The 20853-nt window shown below is 37.0% G+C and overlaps 1 long non-coding RNA gene across 1 annotated transcript; it reads right to left on the bottom strand.

The window, feature by feature from the left end:
* Positions 1-1201: 1201 nt before the first annotated feature.
* Positions 1202-6026, bottom strand: LOC138068541 (uncharacterized). The gene is made up of 3 exons (XR_011143346.1): positions 5970-6026; positions 4372-4451; positions 1202-1484 (listed from the first exon to the last, which is right to left on the bottom strand). It is a non-coding gene; the product is annotated as an uncharacterized lncRNA (long non-coding RNA).
* Positions 6027-20853: the final 14827 nt, after the last annotated feature.

The following is a 20853-nucleotide window of genomic DNA, read 5'->3' on the forward strand; positions in this document are numbered from 1 at the left end:
TGGATCTGTAGGTGTGTGATAGCTTATATTTCTTTCAGTAGGTAGTAAATTACTTCCATTCACCAAGAGGTAAGACCATTCACACCGCTTCTTAGCATAGAACAGCATCTAATCACGTGTCCATTCCCTAAAACAACTGTCTTCAAAATTGGCCTGTTTTCTGAGAATACAAATGAACCCGCAGAAAGTTAAAGAAAAATCACAATTGTCATTGATTCTTTGTTGCAAGAAGCAACAAAAGTTTGAGCATTCTAATTATAACGGAGATTTTAAAAAATAACGTTCACTAGTAAAACGTCTCAACATTATTAATATCCCTGATTATTAAAGGTCATACACTGAAATATTCACTGCTGAAGTGGGTTAGGAGACTTTGTCATTCATAGTTCAGCCTTCCTAGATTATGCCTGTGAACAAGCATCATATTTGGAATCATTTTATAAATCCCTAAGTCACGGGAATTCCCTAACCTTAATTGGGGAAATTAATCTGTAACTTCATACATCTTACTATTAAAAAGTTTGTCCTGATGTTCAGTCAAACACCGTCTTTCATGAGTGCGATCTACTTTCTCCTAGTCTTATCACTTTAGAACAGCCTAAACAAACTTCATCTCTGTTGTGTACGCTGTTCAAATATTAGCTCCCACACAGCTATCATTTAGGCAAGTTATGCAGACTAATTCATTAAAGTCAGCCACAAAACAACTGCAAAGCAAAAACTATGCATTGTTAAAAGCAGAACTCGGTTCGGTTTGCTGCAAAGCAAAATTGAAAATTTTCATGTTTTACATGGAATCTCTGTCTGCCAGAGATACAAACATCTCACGGTTCCAGATATAAGAACCTCCTGTTTTCCTCCTTTTTTCTGTACATGTATTTTGCCAGAAAAGAGAAATTACAGTTAAACTTTTATTTGTAATATAGAATCTTACATTTGACTGAAAAAGAGTGATGAGCACACATGCATGCTAGAATTTGGTTTCCACTACAGTATTAGTATAAATTCTGAGAAATACCAAGCCCAAGCATGCAAGTGCTTTAATTCTGAGTGAATTCTGTGCATCATCATTCTTTTTTCTCTCTCCTATAATATTTTAAAGCTATATACATACATATACACACACACACACACACACATATATATTTTCCCCTCTATTGGTTTCTCAGTGTTTTATTTCCCTGTATGAGGACAGAAGCCAATCAAGGCAAACATGATTTATCTAGGAAGCAGCTAGAAAGCTGCAAGCAGCTTTAACTGAATTTGACATGTGAGCACTTTAAGGCAACAGGTCATGAGAGCAGATGAAAGAGGAGAAAGGAGTCAATGACTGACCTTGTTTGTGACAGACATTTATATACCCATTTGTACAGCAGCAATTCAGTAGACACTTTACAGAGAAACATGGAGTGAAGGTCCAGTCATCAAACAGCTCAACTGCCAAGGCCTTAAGCAGTCTCTTCAGAGGGATGCTTTGCACTCTACTGGTGACAAAGGAGATTGATTTGAATCACATTGGTTAAAGCACGAATTTTGATCGTGATTTAAATCAGCAAGATACCTTGAGAAATAGAAGTTTTCTTACTTTTTCAAGTCCAAACTGATTTCTCAGTTTTCAGTGATCACTGAAATTAACAAATTTGGTAGCACGACTTAGCATGAAAATCAGGGTTACCACACAGACTAGTCACAACAGTGTAGGACATGTGGAACTTTCACAGAGCTAAAGCTGGAGGAGAAAAGAATTGCCAAGGCCTCATCTGTATCCTGGTGATCAGGTGAAACTGCAGCTTTTTCCAGTGACTGACATTCAGTGTAAGAAGAGCCTGGAGGTTACTGGCAACCCACTGTTTGCTAGTTGAAGCATGCAGACATGTTGATTTTGTACAAAATTTCTTCAGCTTCAAAGTTTTGTTTTTTTCACCACCCTCCCTACTCTTTCACAAAACAAACATATGTTTTGGCTAAGAGTCTGAGTACCTTCTCTATGAATGTAACACCAAGCTGATACTGTTACCCCATTTTTGTCATGATTTTTGGAAAGAGAGAGACCTAATAGCCAGAAGTTTACTAATGTTAGGTTTGTTTCCATTTAAAAAGAAACAGATGTTGAAATCAGGTGTTTCCTTTAATCCTGTATATTTATAAAGAATGTACAAATTTTTTGAACAAGCGTCCAGAAATTGTTTCTTTGCGCCTTGCTTCAAGACTTTTGTTAGCGCATCAACAGGAAATTTTACCACACATCCTGTTATCACATATTCTCTACAAACAACTCTCGATAAAGTCTTGGGACCCAATGTATCCTATTCATCACTTCCTATGTACATATCAGTATTTTATTGGGTCCCTGAAAGGATTCCTACTTTTCTTTCTCCTGGGATTGTATAATTGTGTTTGGATAAGTTATAAAAAGGAGATCTGAAGTAGTGTCCTTACAGCTAGAATGTTTTATTTTTCCAGAAATAAATATGAACATTTTTGTCTACAGGATTTCCACATCATTTTTTTTTTTTTAATCACTTTTTGGAACTTCATACATGAGAATTCCTGTTGTTCTTAGTTCACTGCTAAAAACTGAATAAAATCCTTGAGGGTATTCACAAAGGCTACGCTCAGCCTAGTGAGTCTAATCTCTCTTGATTCCTTCTCCCTCAAGAGAGAAATGAGCGCACCCAAAACGTGCTCCACGAATGCTTGGTTAAATTCCTGATCTAAGTCACTTTGCAAAGGAACTCTTCTTTCTCTACATAATAGAGAGTCAAGCTGCATTAGTTTAACCACTTTTGTGAATATTCCTTCATTTGTATTCTCACTGCTCTGTAAATCATCAGTAGGTACCGAACTGTGCTGAGTTTCCAGATGCTGATGAAACTTTTCTATAATCTTCATCTGATTTTGGTGCATATGAGTATTGTGATCTCTAGGACTTGACAAATTTAAAATTTAAAAATAATGTAAATCTTCCACCTCAGCTCAAGTGCAACCAGTTTCTCCATTTAGTCAACCTCTTAGTTTCTTACAGGCTGTTTTGTGAAATTGTCCATAGTTGCTAGATTGCCAGAACCTGACTCAGGCCCAAGTACGATGTGCAAAACGCTAGGGTACCTGCAGTCTAGTAGTTTAAAAATCATGATGTTACCTGCTTTTTCTCAAAAAATTAGGTACAACTTGATGTTACATATACCCATCACCGAGAGACCCATAGAAGAGGCCTAGCCAGGATAATTAAAATGAGACCACACTGAGAGGGGCCATTGTGAATAAAAAGCTTTTACTATAACTCAAAAAGATGCTACTCTATAAAGTAGGCAGTTTATCAGCTGCTTGTTCCTATATAGCACAGATTTCCAGAATCCACCTTCAGTTTCAGCAACTCAGAGGACTAGAAGAAATAGAAAAGGATATTTTTTCCAAGTTCATTCACTCCTTTAAGCATTCAATTCCCTGCTGTCCTGTTTATGGAAATATTTGCCACTAGCAATCAAAATGCCACATAAATGCAACACTAGCATTATCGTGCTTGTGTTCAAAGTCTGTGGCACAGTGTGGTAGAACTGTAATTGCCTGGCAGGTTTCCTTCAGAATTCCTGAATCTATAGATTCATTGAATGAGATGCGTGGTCTATCCTGATCATAAATTTCCAACTAAGAAAATATTCTTTAACCATAGCCATGACTTACTTTTGCAATAATTTGTCTTTGGAGAACTTCTTACTCCCCCAACCCCACCCCCTCCACCCTCCCCCTGACCTCCCACCCTGGTAATAAGCTAGCCATATCTCAAACCCTTTGTGTTCCTGTGTCAACACTACCCCCAAACTATAAGTGTTAGCAGCTGTGCACAATATGAAAGGGTTTTTGAAACACAGGGGGACTAAAACAGGAGCAATCACAAGAGCCTCTTTGACTCTCAAAATGCTAAATCACACGCTGCTGATCACTGAAATGGTTTCCTTTCCTTACCCAACTTATGTAGTGGTTTTGCTGTTTTGGCCAACCTACAGATGAACCTTTTGTAATAGGAGGCCTAAAATCTCTGAACGTATGTGAGCATCCAAAGAGTCTGCAAGTTTTGGACAGCCTCAGCTTTCTTTTTGTCATGAAAACTTTCCCCTCGCTGATTATAAACTCAAAATAATTTACTTGTTTTTAAAACTATTCATATTTCTTTGGATTAAATTTCAGATTAATACCGTAATGTTACTATATAAATGTATTAGTTCTTGCACATCAAGATTCTGCATGCATCAAATACAGAATAGGTAGGCTGAGAAAGACAGAGTGCAATACTGTTCTGTAAGCCTATAAAACATGGTAACACTCATGCCAACACAAGCCAAAAAGCCGTCACTTAAAATTATCACAGACCTTGTTCATCTCTATAAGCAGGCTCTTCCCGGTTTTCCACATTTTCTTCTATTTGCCAAAGCCTTTTTTTACAGTCCACTCTGGAAAGACAGCACAAACCTGTTACAGCATTAAGGATATCATCCACTCATGTCAAAAAAAGCCTTCAAAATTATTTTACTGAATTTTCTATAGTTCACCAAATATCTAGCACTCTAATTTTTCTTCAGTTGAGCTGTAGGCTAGGTCGAAGGGGTGGCTGAGTGCTTTTGATGCCTCTCTGATCCATTTGCTCTAAGAATTATAAAGAACTTCCCCTTCCCCCTACTGGTAATGGGTGAAATAACTGCATTAGCAACTATTTCTCCCATATTTTCAATATTGTGTTAGAACAATGACTGGACTTGTTGACTTGCAACACTACTCCTAATGTTTAACCAGAGAGTTTCTTAGATAATTTGCTGTTCTTCATTTAAATGGGGAGCAATGCATTGAATCTAGACCAGAGATACACTTCTTGTGCCCACCTTCAACTCCCTTTTCTTTACAATGTTTTCCTGGAGCAGCAGCTGCTAGAGCTGCTTCTTCACATTTTGCAACTGTTGTTTCCTTTCTTAATTCTTGCTACTTGTAATAAACATTCAGGAAACAAATGCAGATCCATTCCAATTCCAGATCGGCAAGAATATTAGCAAATATTAGTTTCGACACACAGACAGGCTACCGGAGGGTGCTATCCCCTGCTCCATATTAATTATCTATGTGCATTCTCTTACTGTACACTGCCTTCCAGTAAATAGGAAATACCTCACTCTTGAGGTATTGAGAAGTAAGCAACCTAAATTTACCCTCAGGAGGTAGCTGCTGCTAAGAGTTTTGCAACTGCATGGAAGACCACTGTGACAATGCAAACAGAACGCCGAGAAAGCATTCGTTCACTTGGTGTGAGCTTCATTCCAGAGGAAAATTTCCAGAGTCTGAATTTGTAGGATTTTTTTGGTGCTATTTATTAAAAAGTTGTCAGCTATTATTAAAAAAAATCCCAAATAACTATTTATCCATTATTTCAATTACTCAGATTCCCTTTTCTGATTAGTAAGTCCAGTGTTTAAACTTAGTTAATAGAGAGTGGTCACATTCTCTAATAATCCTCTCCAGATCAACGGTTCTGTTCAAATTCCTGTAACTTTTTAACATTTTTGCTCATGTTTAAGTAAATGCCTATTATTCTATGTACTTCTTAGCTACTATTGTGCAGTCAGTAGCCAAATTCTCATTAGTATTAACTGTTCATATACCAAAAATGTGGGACTGATCTTTGTACCTCCAAGATTTGTCCTCTCAACTTCATGTCTCTGTTTGCTGCTCTTAAGTGCGAGACCTTCATTCATGACCTCACCATGCCAATTGCTTTGCCTTGTCCCACCCTTAGTCCTCCTTTTTATATTGCCATTTTTCAGATTTAACTATTTCCTTATTTTTTTATTATCACCTACTTTTCCTTGTTCTATAAATGAAGATCTTGCTTTTTTTGTTTTTTTTTTAAACTTATTTAAGATTAGTTAATCAGTAGATCAGAATCCATTTTTCATCAGACAGTAATAGATGAATAAGCATACCTGCACTTACGTATTGCTTCATTTTCCTCACAAGTGGCCATTTTCTCTTCTGGTTAACTGTTCCAAAGAAATGAAAGACCTAAGTCAAATTTCAATTCATATTTGGATAACAAATATGTACCATTTGAAATAGCACTATTTCAGTTATTTAGTTAAGCAATGTAACTGTTTACTACCCTTATTTTAAACCAAGGCCGTGGGTTACATCCAATCTATTAAACTCAAGGCATAAAAATAAAGACGATACAAGATGCCCATTAATATATTTAGACTGAAATCAGTAGAAAGGTGCTCATCCTCTGAGGAACAAAGGGCAGCCTCTCAATCAGAAATAGTGAAAGGGCAAAAAAAACCCCTAAAAATTTTAAAAAATGGAACTTGATAAACAGGCGAGTGAGATTTTATGGTAAGATTCCCCATGACAGCATTAGCCTTTTGCTAATAAAACCGTACTTGAAATTTAAAGCAACCACACAAGCATATAAAGAAATAGTGATTACAACTTTGTTAGCTGCTTTTCTGGAAATAATTAGAGATCAGCTACTTTAACTGTGGTTGCAAGTCAGCTTGAAATACTCTGATCCAAATAAAGGGAGACAGCGTATTCATGTTAAAAACGCTAAATCAGCGAAGCCCCAGAAACAGAGCGCGCTGCCACCAACATTAAGATTTTCTCCCTCTTGACTGTAGATGGAGCCATAACATAAGTAAATACCCTCTTGGACATACAAGTTTGGGATTTGGTGAACTATACAGAGAGGCTTTTCAGCATTTTTACATTATTAAGGTTTTAATTTTCAGCACGAACAATGTGCAAAGTCCATTGTTTTCCCATTTTCTCAAATATGCTCAGCAGATTCGGTTCTCCTCAAAAATCTAGAAAGAAAGAAAAACAGCTGTTCAACTTTTATTCTGTCCTGCAATTATCACCTAATCTAACCATCTTCCCTAAAAATTTCTCTGCTTAAGGGCACCTCTAGGGCTGTGAGTCCAGCTGAATTCATTTAGAAAATTGAATCTAAACCTGACTATTCTTATTCATCTCTTACACGCATTATTCCTTTCACAATTTTATGCTACTGTACCAATAAGCAAGGCAACAACACATTTTGTGGATTTTACATATAAAACATACTGCTGAAATATGGATTTTAGGAATCTTAGCACCATCTGACTGAAAGATGTTAGATAAAAGAGGAGCTATTTATAGGAGTAAAATATGTCTACAGTTATCACTGTGGCTACAAGGTTCATAAGTAAAATTCATCTGTGCCTTCCTATACCTTGCTTGTTCACAAAACAAAGCACTTCTTGGTTCCGTGCAGCAAAATAAACAAAAACCTCAAACAAAACAAATAAGCACAAACATCTAAAGAAGTCATCCTTTCATGCTTCTCAGTATACACTGTCTCCTTCATCCTCTAGGAAGGAACTGGTATTAGTAAAGTTCTGTGAGTCAAATTGTATATGCAGGGACCGCATCCATGGTAAGGGATTGATATTTGGAATCAGGGTCTGAACATGGAGAGCTGTAACAACCACAAACGCTTTTAAAAATATTATTATTATTTATAAAGTTAAGGAAAACCCTAATTTTCTATCATGACTGGCAAAGCTGCCTGGTTCTAGAAGCTGCAAACCAAAAAGTCACTCTGGCCAAAAGAGACTCTTGTAAGAGCCAGAGAGATAAAAGGGAAGGGATAGCACGGCTTACAGGCAGAAACTAGAAACAGGGACTCTGTATCGTCCTGTGGGATGGGATTAGGCCACTCACTGCCTCTTCAAGTCTGCAGTTTTGGATACCTACAAGGCCATGTGTTGCCCTCTATAGTCCCGTGACATAATTTCTTGAGCCACACTCAAATACATATGAAGTGCAGGTGGTTTAAAAGCTTTAAGTTGATCACAACTGTCTTCTAGCCCTAAATTTATGTGAAAAAAACAGGTACATTAGTTTATATTCAGACTGAGGTTCACTTCTGGTAAACATCTGTGAAACTCATGGTTCTACAAGCACTAATTGTCCAAGTATATTAATTTTTAGTTCAAATTCTCATGAAACTGAATTTCTGATTGTACAGTAAAGTTGTAAAATTATCAGTTCCTGTCACAGTACTTAATAATTAAATGACAAGACAATTATCTAAAGTTGATAAACCTGCCAGCACTTGCAGGTTCAATCTATTTACATTGAACATAGACAGAAATTCAACCTACTGATTGGCTAGGTCAATTACACATCCTATGCATTTCATATAAATTTTTTGATGTCGCTAATTTCCATGAAGATGATATTCAGACTGAAAATTATTTGCTGATTCAATTAACGCCTTATGTCAATAATAAAAACACTTGGGAATATCCAGGTTTATATTACAAGGTAATGGATTCTCAAAGAGAAAATAAGATGTATCCTATTTATTATAAATTGCTTCCTTCAGTTGTACTATAAAGATACGGAAGGTTAAGAATATACTATACTGAATTGCAGCATCATTTTGTTAATTTACCTCATTTAGGAACAAATTATTTTTTAATCATTCATAGAATACAAAATTATCTATAAGGAGATGAATTTTTTTAAATGAAATGAATTAACAGTTATTTTCTCATCACTCAGAGGATTTCCCTAAATGGCTGATGATAACCCTCTTCTTTATTCAGTCATAATACAGAGATATCTGACAATTTTTACTTTTTTTTTTTAAAAGCAAGGAAAACATTCTGTGCAGACAAATGACATTGATTTAGTCTATCCAGATGTTGAAATGTGCTTCAAGTTATATTGTACAAAATCTTAGAGAGTCTATGTTCTAATTAAATACTTTCCAATTCTGCCTAAATAATTAAAATCGTCATTTTTTAAAACTAACTCTCCAAAAGATGCCCCAGTAAATTCATGTGTAACAGCTATTTATTGTTTTAAGCTATATTCACACATGTAATGCTGTCTACTAGATTTAGATATTGTGTAATATGAGAGATTTAATTTATCTCTCTTTCTGTATAAAGATAAATAAATAAGAAATGAGCAGAGAGAAAAAGAAGAAAATAAGTTCAGTTCTGCACTGAACCGAGGCGCGTGAAGATGAGTTGCCAATTTCCTCCACAGGATGCTTTAAAGTGCATACCATAAAACAAATTATTTAATTTGCCTGTGTATAGTCTAACCTGTATACATCTTTGAAAACAACTGGATAAACCAAGCCTCAGGTCAGCTTAGGTCAATGACAGTTTTGGTACCAATTACATTGGTGGCAGGATCAGTATATCTAAACCAGCTCAACATAGTTCAAAAAGTTCCCCTTACAGCTCCAGTGTTCAAAAGCACTTACCTGAGCTTCCACTTCATGGCTTAAATCATTCCTGAAAATTAAGGTAATCAGGTCTCAGGCACCTGGTGGACCACAGGCTGATTCAGATATCTGCAGCTTCTAAACCCAGAGGTGGGGGCATAAAGATATTATGTAATTAGGTATAATGAGATCATCTGCTATTTCAAGATATTCATTGGTCACATAAAAGAATCCTTTAACTAAAATAGTTACAGCAATTCGTTTTATTCAGGTCAACATTTTATTTATGTATTTAGTATCTGTGCTAAGGCCATTTTTGCTATATGATAACAGAATTTGTTTTCTGGTGTTCTGGTTTAAATCAGATAACCATTTTTGGATTTTATGCAAGACATATGGAAAATTAATCACTGATTTACTGCACATTTCCACACACGGTCAAACTAATATCTGATCATTACTGAAGAAAAACTCTGCTCGGCAGTGAATGCACAAGCAAATTTCCAAACACATGGATGTGTGGAACCTTGTGCAAGAAATTCTCTGCGGGTTCAAAACAGAAAACAATACACTGCAGCATTTAATGGGGAAAGGTAATGGAAAATTTAAATTGTGATTTCTTTTCACTTCAGAAACTACTGCAACTGAAATAGGAATGGCAATAAAATAAATTGCAACATCTATCTCTAATACTTGGTATAATAGTTTTTGAGTTTTAGAATTTCTTTATATGATAAATACTTTGGGAAGTCTTTTATTAATAACTGCAGAAGATAGCATCTCAGTTTTGAACATCAGCCATAAAAAATAATCTTCGGTTACCTGTTAAATACTTTTTTAATTTCATTCATTCTCTTAAGTGACAACTTGCAGTTTTCCATATTGCTGCTTCAAAGAGCAGGAGGTATTCACTCTGCTTTATTTTTATTTTCAGCTTTCTGTCCTAGACTACTTTTCGTGAGTTTCAGTTAGGCCAACAAGGCTAGTTTTAGTATCTCCACAGCAGGTGGAATGACCTTTACCCATTCCTGATGAGTTTGGGGCTTTTGTGAAACAATTTAAGAGCCTACAGGAACAACATATAGCAGAAGTTAGTGTCTTCTAAAAGTTAGATTTAATTGCCTTGTTTTTATATTTTATTACAGGCAAAGCTAATAATAAGGTGGCATTTCAGTCAATCAGAAATCTGTCCTCTTTTTAGGACTCATGCCTTTTTTTTCGGGGGTGGAGGGAGGAGAGTGACTGCTAAGCCTGATTTGGGAGGTATTGAACTACAGGGCATGGTTCACAGATGTTTTTGTGTCCTCAATAGCTTTACTGGGAGGATAGTTAACTTTGATGATATGAAAATGTCAAGAAGAATTATCAGGGAGAAAAAAACTAAAAGAGCTTTCTGAGGTTAAATGGCAACAAGGAATCATCTTTTTTCAAGTAGTAGTAGTAAGAATAAACCATTTCTGACGAGCAGATGGTTCCCTTGAACAAAAGGAGAAGGACTGCACTGGAAGAAAATAGAGTATTTGAAAAGCAAAATCATGCCTCTTGCTAGATATTCTGTCATGCGTACAGAGTAGTTAATCCATCTTTTAGCAAGATTAGCTGACAGATTAACACATTATCCATGTGAGTCACAGTTAAAGTCTAAACCGAGGATGTGCTTGAAGAATGATGTGCACCCACATGAAGGAAGGTTTACGGAGGCTGACTTACGACACCACTAAGGAATGCAAACCTTGCTTTTTTTTTTTTTTTGCTAATGCTGGCCAGAGCTCTACAAACAGCCATTATCAAACTCTGTATCATGCTGAGTTGATATAAGCCTTGATGTGGATTTGAACATCCATATGCAGGCCTTCCATCTGCCACATACATCCATGTCTTAACTCCAGGGCATATATGCCTCTATTGTTCTGGACAATATATATTAAGACATTAAATAAAGTGTTTACTTACTCAAAATGCCCTTTAAATACGTTTGTATACATTCAAGTGCATTAGATTATGCTTTTGGAAAGCCAAGCTTCAGTCAGTTCAGCTTCCCATCAGAATAAGAGGATGCAATCTGCAAACAGGATGTTTTCTAATCAATCAAGGGAGCACAGCTGGAAGTTGTCACAAGCAGCTGATAGATGTCAACGTGCCATTTAAAGAGCCATACCCTCAGTCCTTAGTATACCTATCCTTATATCTCCTAGACCCAAAATAAAGAAATATAATAAGAGTAATTTCATCTCTATGTAATGGTGGTCCATTTGGAATAACTGGCTTCTGAAGACAATCTCATGAAAGATTGTACTGAAACAAGTGACCGTGGCTCAGAGTGAAAGACTTTTCTCCCACCAACATTTGTGTTTCACAGCTTCATTTTACTCTCCACTCCTATTCCAACTGTTGCTTGATTTTTCTCTCTTCAGCAGTGAAAGCCCCTTTTTTGTATGGTTTTTACAAACTTCCAAACTTAATAACCAAGCTAAATAAAGAAGAAGCTTGCTCTGAAACGAACTTTGTTCCCATACATGAGGACTGGACAAGAAAAGGAAGCCTCCTTATGGATGATTCTTACAAGGTAAGTTGTGGTCAGACACTCCAGGCAGGTGGTGTCTGAAGGAGCTGAGGCTTCTGTCTGTAGCTAACGCTTGCTATCTCTAAGAGCTGCTAAAAATAAAGAAGAATGTGAAAGAAACTTCCTCATTTTCTTGCCTTTTGGTTCTCTGCATTCAGTTAGGAACCATTTAAAGGGTTCTGGCTTGCTTTGCAGGTCCATGGGCCAGTTGGTCTCTATGGGAAACCCGACATATGCAGTAGAGCACAGCTCGGAATATAAACACTGTATGTTCATAACCTTAAGGACAATAAACTACCATTTGAATACAAGTCACAGTTACTTGTAATTACTAAATCCATAGGAGTCAGCAAATTTCATTTTAAAAAAATCTTTATCTACAAGGAATTGAATTCACTTAGAAATAAGTAAGCATCAGATCTCAGACATAAAACAGAACACAAGGTTTGATGCAGCCTTTTATATCAGAACAAGCCTGTATAAGACAATTTACCAACTCAGGTCTGAAAAAGATTTTAAAATTAGACATGAAAAATTCTGAAGCAGAGATTAGCGGCTTTAAGAACAACTTGGAGACGTACTTGCAAGTTGTAGGTCACATCTTGTCTTTAAAGCCAAGTACATAACATGAACCCAACATGAAATTTTTTTTGGTCAAAACAATGCAATTTCTGATTGCATGAGAGTTAGCTTCAAGTCTTCAGTCTCTTGAATGTTATTAAAAAACACTGTGAGAAGAAGCAAGGGAAATTCCAACCAAGTGTCACTACACATCAACATCTGGTCCATTGCAATAAGCAAACAGTGAAGCAACTGTAAGAAACTGAGCACTTAGCAGTCTTACTAAAATACGGGATCATCCAACATCTTCAGCTAATTAACACAGATGGCCCACCTATTCCACATTCTACCCAACCCTGAGTGACAACATCCTGAAGCCAATAAATTCAGAAGCAATAATGGAAAGAGCAAACAGGTCACACCTTATAATGAAATATTTCCTGTATTCACCTTGGAAACCAGAACCATTCTAAATCCATGTTAAGATCAAGCTGAGATTCAGTTCTGCTCTGTAACTTAAAATGGTCAACTGATCAGTAGCTCCTACATAAAACATTCATCTCTGCAGAGAGAACCAGTAACTACTAATTGCTTTCATTCTTTGTTTAAAAATGAATGATAGACTTAAATACTATCCCAGTAAGAATGATGACATTATTTCACATGTTGATAAATGAAGTAGTTCCTGCCCCTTTATTTTATCTCCAAAGCACCAGAGAAGACCTGGAGGGTGGAGAGTCATCTGATTTAATATTGATGATAATGAAATACTAGAACAATAGATGAGTAATGAAAACATTTTTTTTTTAATGTGTCTCAGCTAAGGGTTTCCTTTTTTTTTGTCCAGGAGAAACATTCTTTGAATTGTTTTCCCTTATTTCATTTTACATTTCAAAACAACATTCTTTTCTAAGTAGGCAACAGGAACCGAGACAAGAAACTGCATTAAATAAATCTCAAAAATCTTTCTAAACAGGCTTCAGGCTACGCTGTACTTTTTCTTTCAAATATTTCCATGTAAAATCAGATGTTAACTCTCTGAGTGAACCCATGTGCAAACTCCTTATTCATCAGATTAATGGCTGCAGAGCAACAGGCATCTGAACACATTTCCCCTCACATAAGGTATTCACGACTTAACAGAAAACTTCACATTATTGCAATTACTTTTCAGTCCAATACATTGCATCTAGCGAAGAAGGAAATAAATTGCAACAAGGCTTAATGGGAAACTACAGTAAACGTATTGACACAAGTAGGAATTTGTTTCTTTAAACAGGACCCTACTATTAATTTGATACACGGATTTTTGCCTTGCTATACATTTGAAAACAAAACAAAAAAACATTCTTTGCCCTGGGATACTTCAGCATTGCCCAGTGTAATACCTTTCTTTGTTGCTGATTTTAGGCAGATCCAGGGCCCCATCAATAAAACAATTCAGTCAGCTGCAGGAGAATATCAGCCAAAAAATATATTAAGATTGATAATCTATGGGGTGAGAATACAGAGGAAAATATTAAAAGTCAATATTCTATAATACAATGTTTGCATTTATACTGCATATTAATGTACATCTCTAAATATATACAACAAATAAAGAAAACCATATACACAATTAATAGTACAGTTTCACTTCTGGTCATTTGATCAACAGGGACATGATAGATATAGACAAGATAAAACATGCAGGTAATGATGCTTTTACCACAAGAGCAATAAATTCATTAAACATTTATGTAAATTTGGCAATATAGTAGTGAAAGTAAGGAGAGCTTAGACATTCATACACATGATAAAATCCAGTTTACAACAATAAATGTTAAAAAGCAAAACCCTGAAGCTTTGGAAGAGCTCCTCTTCAAAGATGCAGCCAGCCTTTCTTTAAACTTTTGAGTTTAAAACATTTTTTTTTCCCCTGGGAAGGACATTTGTAACATTGCCAGATATTTATTTATAACTGATCATCCTAGATCCTTTCCGGAATACTGAACCAGATCAAGTACTTGGTCTGGCCCTGTTGGTGGTGGGGGAGAGGGAGAGCGCCTTTTTTCTTTTTAATTTAATGCAGATTAATATACAGTGTGTGTTTGTGTTGCAGAGAAACACTGTTAAACCGAACATGTTTGGACCACATCACAGTTCAGATGAGAGGAAGTTCATATTTGTGCAACACACTGGTTGCTTGTTCAAGTATGTATTTTCAGATATACTAATGACTTCAAAGCGTATGTAATAAACCCTGAATTCTTGAAATGATAACAGCGGCTGGAACAGCAGAGATAGTGGCAAGTCAGCAAACCACAAAGAGTGACTTGATCACTGGGTAACAGAATAGTTAGGTTCCACTGTGACCCTAAACTTAAAATTAGGTACAGTTCACAGCCTCTAGCATGCAAGGAATTCTAGAAAAAAGAACCTGAGTAGTTAGAATACATAACCTGTATTGTGCTTCGGCTTTCATAATGTCAGTTCCCAATTGCTTTTTGTTCTTTTTCCAGTTTAGGAGAATCTACCATACTCCTGTCCCAAGAGAGACTGTGCTGAATGCAGTACACTGTTGAAACTTCTTTTGAGCAACAGAGCAGACAACCCAGAGGCTTACATAGAAGGCTTAATTTCATTAAATTTGCTTTTCCAAAATAAATGACTTACAGTTTATATTATGGGATCAGAAGAAAGGTCCATCTAGCTGAGTATCCTGATTCCAGCAATGTCTAAGAGTAGGTGCCTGAAGAATAACAGGGGCAAGAATGTATGATACATCCTCCTAATATTATCTCACCCTCTACCTGTTTTCAGCCCAGGGCATTCCTGAGCCAGATGTGGTTTCTAAGCATTTAGTAAGCCTCTGTGGATTTCTCTTCCTTGATCTTATCCTATTCTCCCCTAAAGGCATGTAAAGCTTAGCATTTACAGTATCATTCAAAGAGAAACTGCCCACTCCTGGTTGACATCTCTTCAACAGTGCCAATGAATCCTCAAAAACAGAAACAGGCCTTCTATTCAAAATTCAGAAGTACAGGGAAGAGCAACAGGTACTAGCACTGAGAGCAAAACAGTGGGTATTGCCTTCCAAAACACACCAGCCTTGACTGCGTGTTGTCTGAACTACAAAACTGGGGCTAGAGCCACTGTTGGACTCACAGTGAAGCAAGACTGAAGCTAAGAATAAACTCTGAAAAAAAAGACTTTTTTTTTTTGTGTACTTCTGCAGTGTGCACTTACTGGTCTTTATAGCTATAGTTATTATGTTCTGCATACCTCACTATCTCTCCAGTTGCAGTCCTTGTACTGTTGTGTTGTACTTTGCCATTGACGAGTTCTCAGCTCTCACCAACTCTTTCCAGGCATTTTTTCCCCACTTTCTTCCTTTTAAAATAATTTCTGTGTGCTACTCAGTTTGTAAAGTGCTTCAAGGATTCCTTGTCAGAAACTACAAATCAAACTACTGTTATTTCATGAAAATACCCAACAAAATTGGTATTTTAATGTTAATAACAACAACAACATGAAATCAATACTCATCTGCTAGAACATTGTTTGGCATTATCATTATTGAATAATTTAAGACCCTCATATGCAAATTACTTTGACAGACATAATTTGAAAACAAATATTGGTAATTGTTTTTTATGCACTGTAGCTGTTTCAAGTAGAAATTGTGCCATATAAGTAAGAATACATACTCACAGCGTGACTAGGACAACGCTTTGAAAACTTCTCAGAGGTTTGCCATTTGTGACAATTTCTCCTCAGTCTAATCTAATGATTTCCAACTGTTAATTCAATTGCAACGCTCACAAATTCTCAGCAAGCATCCACAGGTAGTTAAGCTGAACTATCCGCTACTGTTTAAAGGACAAACAAAAAGTCAATTCACAGTATTCTGAAAAAGAGTTTTTTAAAAGCTTAAAAACTTGTATATTTGTTTCTTTCTTAATGTCTGATTTTACCAAACAATAAAGTTTCAAACTAACCTGTCAGGTTGGTATCTGATAGAAGGATACGCTGTAGTTATCATATAAACAAAATAAGACGTTGGAATGGGACAGTTTGCACCAACTAACTAGACACCGAAAGTGAGTGTTTAAAATCAAATAAAATCTCTTTAAAGGTTCATAACAACCACCATGGATACAGATTCCATCAAAATTAGATTTAACTCCAACTCTTATACGTAACAAAACAGAGACCAATATCTCAACATTTAGGCTCGTTACACATTTATTTCCTTGCATCTGTAACCCCTTTGTTCCTCTCCTCAACTGGCTTTTCACCTTTTATCTAACTTTGTCAGAATTTGTGATGACAGGTGATTGGAAGAGTCACACTGGGTAAAAAAACATGAAATTTCTATTGAAATAAACATGTAGGAAAAATAAATGGTTATTTCAGTTCTAACTACTGCAGTTTTAAAATCAGTTGTTTTTTTTTTTTTTTAAATCAAATGCCAAACCTGCTTCACACTCATGTGCAGGCCTAAAGAAAACAAAACATATCACTGTTATTTTAGTATTAAGTCACATCAGTGCTATCTAATGGCTTTCACTGATCTTCTTGGGATGCAGAAGGAATTGCAGGACAGGTCATGATTTACACCAGCTCAGCTACTGCAGAGACATACACACTAGCACAGAGAGGGTCTGTAAGTTGTTCGAGCCTCTCTGAGTTCATTTTCTTCCCATAACATCTCTTCTTGTATGTACCATACTTCCATATGAAAACCTAAAATTTGGAATTAAAGTGTTTTTTTAAAGAACCAGTAGAAACAACTTAATCTCAAACTTTATTGTGAATTACTATCCTGTATGTAAATAACCTATCAGGCAGTAGGGGGCAACTTTCACCCACAAGTCATACTTACACATTCTGATACAGAATATAATGACAAATATATTGAAGGGGGTATTTTCAATATTTACCTAAGTTTATTTTGAGGTCTTTAATGATTGTGCAAAATGTAAAGTTTCATGTTTAAATTCTCATTTCGTTCTCTAGGCAGTGTGCTGAGAAAATATCTGGTTTATATATTAGAAAAATGGTGTAAAATAAAGTAAGAAATTACCCTCTAAAATCTGCTGAGAAATGAAAGAGAAGGACAATTACACTCCTCTAGTTTACTCTCATAGGATTTGTGAGAAACCAATCTCAAAGATTTTTCCACACTCAAAATTTTGATAAACTACTCTTCCTTGAATATATGATTTATGAAAACAGTAATTTAAGACCTTAAAAAAATAGAGCAGGGACTAATACAAGAAAGTTAGTATCAATGGCAAGATATTCATTACTGACACTAACATGCAAAATTAGACTATTTTTTATCAATAAACCCATATTGAAGATTTATTTGATGTCTGTATTGTATGTCAAATTTTGTATCACTTGAAAAATGAAAATGTTGTTACTAATTTCCCTGGACAGTAAATGCTAAAACATAGGTATGACCTCAGAGGACAAAAAGATTCAGACATGAAGTAGTATTTTTTCCAAGTGTACTGGACTATGTCATAAAACTATGATTTGTGGATTAAAAGAGTATATAATTTATATAATTTAATATGAAACTAACTGATTTCCCTTTAAAATTTATGATTCATTTTTTAAATTATGAGATTGGTGAAAGTAAGGAAGAAGGGGTAGAACAGGAGGTATTTTCACACCAAACCCAGCCAAGTCGCACAGCGCAAACACTTGTAACGAAACCACAAAACTAGGGCTAGTCTTGCTAAAGATTCACAGAATGAAGTGGTTAAGCCTAGGGTGAGTTTTTAGCAAATCTGGGCCCACTCATGGTTTCACGTGAAGGGTGTCAGACACTGGGAACCAAATCTCACATAAAACTTTATGCTCTAGTTAAGCTTCAAACTTGAGAGTAAAATTCACTGCATGACAAACTACAGCAACAAAGTGAAAAACTCACTGCAGAACTTCCTTCAAAAGTATCCTGAGATCTTTTAATAATTCAGGCAGAACTAATAATACCACAGTCTTTGTCAGGAGGTCAGACTAAGTGATTTTGAATGTCTCTTCTAGCTTTAAACCATTTTTTTTTCCAGTGATGTAGCTAACAATCATTTTTCTAAACCTAATTCCACCCTAAAATATAAAACTCCTGCTTCAGTTAGTGCAGTTAAACTGTATTTTTCTTAATACAAAGAACATAACATAAACAAGGATTACAGGATGTGAAAAACATCCACCCTCCAGCAGTTCCTGAAATGAACTTACATTTTCATGTTCATACTCAGAGAGCGTGTGTGTAACTGGTATCAACAGTTCTACTTTAGAAACAAAACTAATCATAAAAAACATAGTAGGGAAGCAGACCAGACACTTATAAAAAGAGTACGTCTTTTTTGATCTCTTGGTGTCCACCAGCCCCACACTTTGTCAATAAGAGTAAGAGATAATAAGGTACCACAAGAAACTACTATCCGATGATCCTATCTTTCATGCTGTCCTAACAAATTAAGGTTTTTTTCCTTTTTTTTTTTTTTTTTTTAAATCTTTTACCCATGGCTGAGAAGAATTATGCTGTTTTATTATGTTTTGACAGGACTGAACTGCAGGTGAAACCAAACAGTTGACTTCCACTCCCTTTTCCCCCAGATGACTTTCTCTCTGAGGGGCCTGTCACGAGGTGGCACGCCAGGACTGAACTTCCAGTTCACGTGCCTCGTCACGTGTACCCAGGCCTGATTTCCACAGCGATGGACGGTAAGAGCTGCGGTGCTTCAGGCTGAGGAGAGCGATGCTGGAAGCACAGCCACGCGAGCCATGAAGTTCCGTTGCATCCTTTCTCTTCCCTGGATCCAGGCTAACCTATACCTGGCAGACTTGTTTCTCTTATAACCCTGATAACTGCACCCCGAAGGTAACAAAGCTGCAGATGTTTAGGGAAACTTTCTTATTCCTAACGTAAAAGCTTCAAGAAAACTGACTCAGTACGAAAACAGGCAAATGAGCAAACACAAAACCAAAAACCATGTCATTCTTTTCACATTTAGCACCCAGGAAAACTGAAGGCTTTGTCCGGACCACAGCCCAGACTGCCAGCTCGGCCTGCTGTCCCCGCCGGTGCCCCTCGCGGGAGCAGCTGTGGCCCTCGCTCTCCTTTGCCACCTGGAACCAGCCCCGGCTGCAAGCGCTGAGGCGAAGCTCGCTTGGGAAGCTCGCTTCTTAAATGACACAAGATTCCCTTATTACGTTTCGCTTTTGTTTACTGCTCCCTTCTTTCACTCCTTCATTTCTTCCTGCTACTGCTTCTCCCTCCTCCTCTCACGGGATATCTCCAGTGTCGCTTCTCTTGCCTCAGGCCCACCTCATTCCTCCACTTCCTCCCTCCCATGCAGCGATCCGATCCACAGAAGCAGCCCACGCTCCTATTACCTCAGGCATTCAAAGTTACCATGTCCCTTCCAGCCACTTCACTTACTCTAGCTACGCTCAGCTATTAATCCTCTCACAGGTCCTACCTGAACTTTCTTCTTCACTTATCTGTTGCCCCAGCCGCCATGCTGCTTCTCGGTGCCTCCTGAGCGGGGCTGGCGAGAGCAGGCCGAGGCGGTCGGACAACGCGGGCAGGAGCCAGGTTGCCTCTGCTCAAGGCAGGCTGGAATTACATGGCTTTTCCTCACACGGAGAGGAGGAAAGCTCCAGGCCCAAGCTGAACCTGGAGAGGTTATGAAGGATAACCACACTGATGTGTGGAATTAGCTTAAACACAACAGAACACTAGCAAACAGTTAAGTCTCTTCTCTCATTAATTGTAAAACTTTGTTTCATCACACAGAAGGTACAAAGACACAAGGGAAGCTTCCATGAAATGCCTAACTCATTTCATCTCTCCTTTGAGCAAAAGCCTCTATTTCACCAATATCCCAAATGCCAGTATTTCAAGGATGGTTTCTGTTAGGAGGAAAAGAAAGGAAACTTTCTGGGGAACATACCTGAGGCACTCCTCTTTGGTTACAGAGAACAGCTCTCAAGTCTGTTTGGAGTGCCACAGAAAACGAATTATATCAGACAGTATCCATCACTACAATATGGAAGTATCCAAATCTGTTGCCCTCTTGCCTATTAATTAATTGTATATCCCAAATAGCTTGATCTATTTGCTCTAGGTCCTTCTGCCCTTTAGTTTTTTCTGTCTCTCTTTGGGCAACTTGCCAAAGAATCCCTAACACCTGCAGATGCAAGTGGAGAACACAACTGCCACACAAGTTGGCCGAGGATGAAAAACAGCACGTAGCTCATTGCCTCGAGCAGTAGCGTCTTCTGTTTCCACAACATACAACGATTTCACTGCTCTTTCTATTTGGCTGAGAATGGGTGCTTACCATAGCCATTGCTTTTAACCAGTTCTGTGACTGTGGGAATATCAAAGACCCACTTGATGTTTGCCATTAACACCTTAGTGTACAATGTACAGTTTCCATTTAAGAGCACTTATTTAATC

This window comes from Struthio camelus, chromosome 10, assembly GCF_040807025.1.
Source record: "Struthio camelus isolate bStrCam1 chromosome 10, bStrCam1.hap1, whole genome shotgun sequence".
In the NCBI taxonomy this organism is placed as follows: Eukaryota; Metazoa; Chordata; class Aves; order Struthioniformes; family Struthionidae; genus Struthio; species Struthio camelus.